Genomic DNA, 6,332 nt, shown 5'->3' with positions numbered 1-6,332 from the left:
CGACAGCCAAAGCAATAAACTTCAGTTATGAATATTACAACTAGTTAGCAATGAGTTATTCAGATGAGTTATTCAAAGTCATTCCTTTTAAGAATTAACTGTCCAAAGAAGTTATGTAGAATTTGTTTAAAAAAATAATTTTTGATAATTTTGACAAAGCGTAAATGCCAGAGCTTGGTTAACTTAATGTACTGCGATCAGCGGAATAAGTGTTTGCGTGGAAAGTCTAGTTTCTTTTTTCGTCAAAAAACACTCATTTATTATTCCTTTTTGCTGTGGGGGATGAGATGTAAGAGCGGGTGATAATCTACAAATAATCATTACAAAACTAAGACCACATCGTACTGAGTATGCATACTCTTCATGGTCGCTGTTCTCCACACACATGTATAAACGTCAGAAAAATAAGCGAGTGCGAAAAACGGTGAGACTCTTCGTCCTTCTTTTAAACACTTTTGATATAGGCGGCCACCAATCTGTACCAGTAATCAGTTTCCGCAGATTAAAAGTCACTGATTTTCGCAATTTTATGTCGGCAGTTTCCACTTGTTTACAGTATCTAATTTACGCAGCTTTCAAGGCACCAATTTCTGCGTTTTGTTATCAAGGTTTTCACATCCTGCTGATTAAAGATAATACGGTTTATATATTTGGATCTTGTTTCAGCAGACACTCTCACCAGACCACATTTAGAGGCGAACCAACACATTTCCAGGAGACCCTTTCAGTTGTAGTGCACAGTTGTCTAACTAACACCTGAATGCTCACAGATTGAAGACTTTGTTTCAACGGAGGTTCTATGTATTGCTTATAAATGCAAATTTTTTTGATCTTACTGGGGGATTATTATGAAACTAGTGTAATGAAGAAAAGTAAATCGTTTTTTTTTAGTTTGACGTTAAATGAAAAAAATTACGCAGTATAAATTTCTGTAAGCAAAAAATGTTATATATGGAGTGGAGGTGAAAAAAGAGGCGAGGGATATTTCTGAAAAAAATACCATTCTGTTTCTTACGTTTTATAAAAATTATTGATAATTGACTTTAGAAAGCCTTACTTGTTAATTCCAATGACTGATGTTTTATGAAATTGACTAAAGCTGCCTCGAAAATCTTTTATTGTTCTTATAATTCGATATAAAATCAAAAAAACGGAGGTTAGTGATTTCTCTGGGAAAAAGTTTTCCGTATTAAAAGTTTGATCAAAACTAAAGATAGTTGACTTTAGGAAGCCACACTTGATATTTCACCTGATTGATGTTTAATTTTATTGACGGAAGCCGCTGAGAAAGTTTTTTAAATTTCATACAAATTTTCTAAAATGCGGAAAACTGAGGTATTTTTTTTCTAAAAAAATTCTTTCTGTTATTGATTGTTCTATTTTCCAGCTGACTGGTCAAAGTGAAAATGAATTTTAAACATAGAAAGGTGCGTTTTCCGCACTTGACTTTTCACTCGAAGATATTTACGATTTTGCAATTTTGACGATTATTTCACTTATGAATGGCGAAACAGAGACCACCGAAGTTGCTTTTGAACGTTTTGACAGAGTCAAAGCCGAGGCAAGGAGACCACCGACAGTGAAGCTTGAGAGCCTTGTGACGAAACTCAAAACTGCTGAAGCGTGCATTAAAAAAATCTGCACGCAAATGGTGTAAAATGAAGTGATTAAGAGACTTACTGTGATTAATTCTGTTGCTTTATTTACGTTTTACTTTAAGTTTACGTTTATTCTTAATTTTTTATTAGAATGATTAGCAGCTACAGCACAAAATTTTTTGAAATTTTGACAGGTTATTCTTAATGTTTCGCTCTATCTAATAATATAAACACTGTAAAGGCTTTTTATCAGAGCAATGGATATTGCAGGAAGTTAAAATTGTTGGCCGTGCCAATAGCTTTCAGTAAAATTTTTTCCTTGGCTCTGAGACTTGTCATTTAGTCTAAATGCATTTTTACTTGTTTCAGTTGAGAGTAGAATAAGGAAAGGGATAAAAATTACCAAGAGAACAACATAGCTTTACAAAAGACATTTTTTACTGGAAGGTGTTTGGGGGAGGGGATGTAGTACATCCTTCTCAATATTTTATTCAACCGACTCAGTATGTTCCTTTCCCCCAGTGCGTTCGTTAATCTTTCTTGCCCCCCCCCCCCATTACGTTTGCAGTCTAGGTAGTCGAAAAAATGTAAGTTACCAATCCATCATTCAATGTTGTCGGTAATCACTATTGTATTGAGCTATTGATGTGTGGATAAATTACAATTAGCACAGACGCTAGCTACTAAAAACTCATTTGTAAGAGCTCAAGCTCCAAATTAAACTCACTAACTCACTTTTGCATGCGCGCGTAATGCAAATGAGTGGTGCAAATCCGTGCAAAAATTAGGGACGCCATTTGCGCGATTTGGAGAGATTAGTAGCGGATTTACGCATGCCTGTTGTCACAAAAATTCACATTAAGAATATAGTGAATTTGGGTTTGGTTGAGTTACATTCACTGTAGACTTTGTGGCTGCTTTCAGCAAATGTTGTCTTCAAAAAGTATTGAATACGCTCCCAACTCTTTTTCAGCTTCTGAGAATGAGAAAAGTGTCGGAAATTATGTATACAATGCCGCAAATTTATAAAAAGTCGAGCATAAATAACATTTAAGTTTTAAGTCAGAAAACAAATTTGACAGAACACAATTGACGTGGAATGATTTTGCCTGCAAAATGCGACAAAATGATCACGAATAGTTTAAAAAATCAAAATTTATGAATAGTGAACATAAACTGAAATGGACAAAATGAAAAACAAGAAAAAGATCTGATTGAACGAAAGATATATAAAAGAAGACCTTGAAAGCATAGCAGAGTAAGTCATGATTTTCTACTCAGAGATATTTCATTTTCAAAACTGCTGCCAATAAATTGAAATTGAAAGCTGTTTGCAAACACATTTGATCCAAAAAGAACAGTCAAAAATGAGGTGATGTCGCAGAATTTGACAAATTTCTTTCTTGCAAAACAAAAGCTTGCAAAATATCCGTTTCCAGCTTAACACCAGATAACAGTACAAATTTCTTTTCCGGCTCAAAAATACCCTTGTCAAAAAGAAATTATTATCTTGCAACAGTCTGCCAAATAAATTGATATCTCATAAGATCAAACAAAAAATGAGTACCTTTCAAGATAGCAAGAAAAGTTGAACTTAACAGAAAAAAAAGTCAAAAATTAGGCAAGAGTTAGACGTCAATGACAACACATAATCAATTGCGCTATTTATTCTTATTTTTTCATAAAAATTAGAAATCTGATCATTTGTCTTGAAGTTCAGAGAAAAGACTTTTTCATCCAAATAGTAACATCTCAAAAAATTATTCAAAGATAAAATAATAACTGCCCAATCCGCATGATTCAATTTGCATAGTATCAAATGAATTAAATAATTATAATGAAAATATTTTTTTAGCTGTAATTTTTCTGTTTTCGAAAGTAATCAATCAGTTTTTGACAATTTTGACAGCAAACTTTTATGTCGATATTTTTAAATTCGTGGTAAAAAAGTGCTTAAAATAGTTTATTGAAAAAAAATGCGATAACACAATCAGTTTTCTCTGATTTTCAAAGGTCAAATATGAAATCAAGATGAATTGCAAGAAATCTGCATCTTTGAGCTGGTGTTATAAAGTTATTTTGGAACAAATTGTTTAGCTCATGTTTTTCTCAGAAATGAAATAATGCCAGTCTGCCTTTTGGCATTTTTTGTTACATTTTTTTCAAGCACGAAGCTATTTCTATTGTTAAAAGCATTTTCAATATTATGCGACAAGTTATCTCACAACAATGTTTTGAGGAAAATACTAATTTTTTCCACAGACTGGGTGACATCTTAGCTATTTTTTTTTACTCTTCATGAGAAGTCATTAAATGATATAGGCAAAGCTGGTGGCCATAAACTCTTCCATGAGGAAAAAAATAGTTAGGATTCTGTTAACATTGTTCCGAGAAAGGGGCACTATTCTGCATGTCAAATAAGGACGCAACAGAGAAAATGTTTTCCGTGGAAAATCAATAAAAAAATTTTCATGCATAATATTTTGTAAGATCTCAAAGCAAGACCTCAACAAATTTTGCAAGATCTCAAAGCATGGATACAGTATTTTCGTTGGTTTTCGAGCTTTATTTTTTTTTCGCAGAGACGTAGTACAAATTCCGTAAACTATTTTGGCAAAACAAATTGATTACGGTTTAACCCTACGTTTTAGCTGCGATAGTTCATTATTTGTATCAGCAAAAGTCTCTCAAACTTTTTTGAGAGACTTTTGCTGATACAAATCTTTTTGACACTTTTTGAAACCTTTGCCGCAAAAGGTCTCTTGTCTAACTTATGCAAAATTAAAAATTTTTATATGCACCTAAATTTGTGTGATAAGATTTTACAGGTTTAAGTTAGTTTTATAGTACTGAGTCTGTCTGATAATTTTTTATAAAACTTTATGAGTTGTGAAAGGGAAGACTGACGACTTTTCGCATTCAAATTCCAGACTCTGTGATGTTATAAGAACATACCAATATCCTATCAGACATTATAGTTATACTACTTTCAACGCGAGTCAACAATATAGCAGAATCAGGAAGAGGTTTGGCACCAAACACTATTAAAAAAATTGAAATTAGTTTCGGTAAACAATGGAAAAACCTGTTGGGCGATTTGACTCCGTTTTTCCTCCATTGTTCCGATAAGACTGCCGGGGAATGACAAGAGGAAAAAAGTAGTCTAAAAAGCTACAGAAGAGCTATGATCTGAGAATAATGTATTCGCAAGGAAAGTTGATTGAAAGCATTACCACACTGTTGTTCTCGCTCATGAGAGAAAATAACCAGAGTCTACAGATATCAAAATTGATCAAGTGGTAGCAATCTTGTTCGAAAAAAAACAAAAGGATGCAATTACCTACAGCCGTTGAAATGAAATGATCAAATTAGAAAATATTGAACAGCCATTGTTCAATAGCTAGCGTGAAAAGATTTATCATGTTTTAAGATCTTTCATATATTCTTCGCCTTAGGACATTGTTTTATATCATCTTGAGCATATATAAGTTGTGAGTTTTTGGCAAAGTTTGTTCTCAATTTGAGCGGTGACAAGAAATGTGTCCGCTGTGTGATATATTGATGTTTATCTTTCGTAAACATGTAATAGTGATACAATAATAAATAGCTTTCCTTTAACAGTGATCTAATTAATAGCTTTCCTTCCGCAGTTCATCAACCTAATGGAAAGTGTTGTAAGACAACTCAATTATATACAAAATGGCGCATCTTCTACTGATGTTCCATAGAAAAAAATTTTCAAAAATCAAACAGACAGAAAGTTGTTTCCTCAGTGAAACAGTTTTTCATCAGTAAAAATCGTCGCTACACCGCAAAGATGGACTTGCGATGATTCTGAATGCTTTTACCAGCATGGAATTCCGCAAAAAAATATTTTCCTATTTTTGCGGAATCGTGTTATGTTCTGAAACGGAATAGCTTTTACGAAATCTGATATTTGAAATCAAAATATGTGGAACTGAATTACAATATTAAAAACCACCATAATTATAACTAAATATTACAATTTCTAGCTAAATATAAATCGGCGCCTAATTGTAGCCGAAATCAATATTAAATTGTCGCTAGCACTCGAATAAGAATTTGAGTAAAAAATTTATAGAAATATTATTTAATTTATTTTCCTAGCTGATGGAATTTTTGGCAAACGTTAAAAATTTTTACGCTATAGAAAGGAATTACGGTACTTTAAAAACGGAGTTCAGACTACGAACCAGCTTCGCACACTGAATCCCTCGATGCTTAAGTTTTCTAATCTTGGGAATTCTTTTTTGTTATTTTATCATCAGATAAGCCTAGCTTTTAATGGGGTTCAAATAAATCGCATGTATTAATGTATTAAAACGAAATTGCGTCATATTTTTTGTTAATACTGACCAACTCAATTCAATTCTGCTTCTATGTAGTTTTTTTCAGATTCCTATCTATTAGCTGGTTTCTTAAAAAGATTTTAAAAAATAATCAATTTTTTTTTGATAAATCATTATCTTCAGATCAGTTTTTATATATAAACTGCCAAACTGGCGTTCGACCGTCAACCGAACGATTTGTTTAGATATATCTTGAAATCTTTTTGATTTCACTGTCAGCTCCACTCTTTCTGAACTCAGCTACTGCTTCATGTTTGTATATCTTTTCTTAAAATGATTTGCGAACTCGGTTCTTTCTTGTTGGTTAGGCACCTCACAGACAAGGATGCATAAAAAAAACTTTTTAAAATAAAAATGATAGTTC

The sequence above is a fragment of the Convolutriloba macropyga genome, chromosome 10 (genome assembly GCF_964194025.1).
Source record: "Convolutriloba macropyga chromosome 10, txConMacr16.3, whole genome shotgun sequence".
NCBI lineage: Eukaryota > Metazoa > Xenacoelomorpha > Acoela > Convolutidae > Convolutriloba > Convolutriloba macropyga.
Note: the sequence above shows the minus strand (reverse complement) of the source record.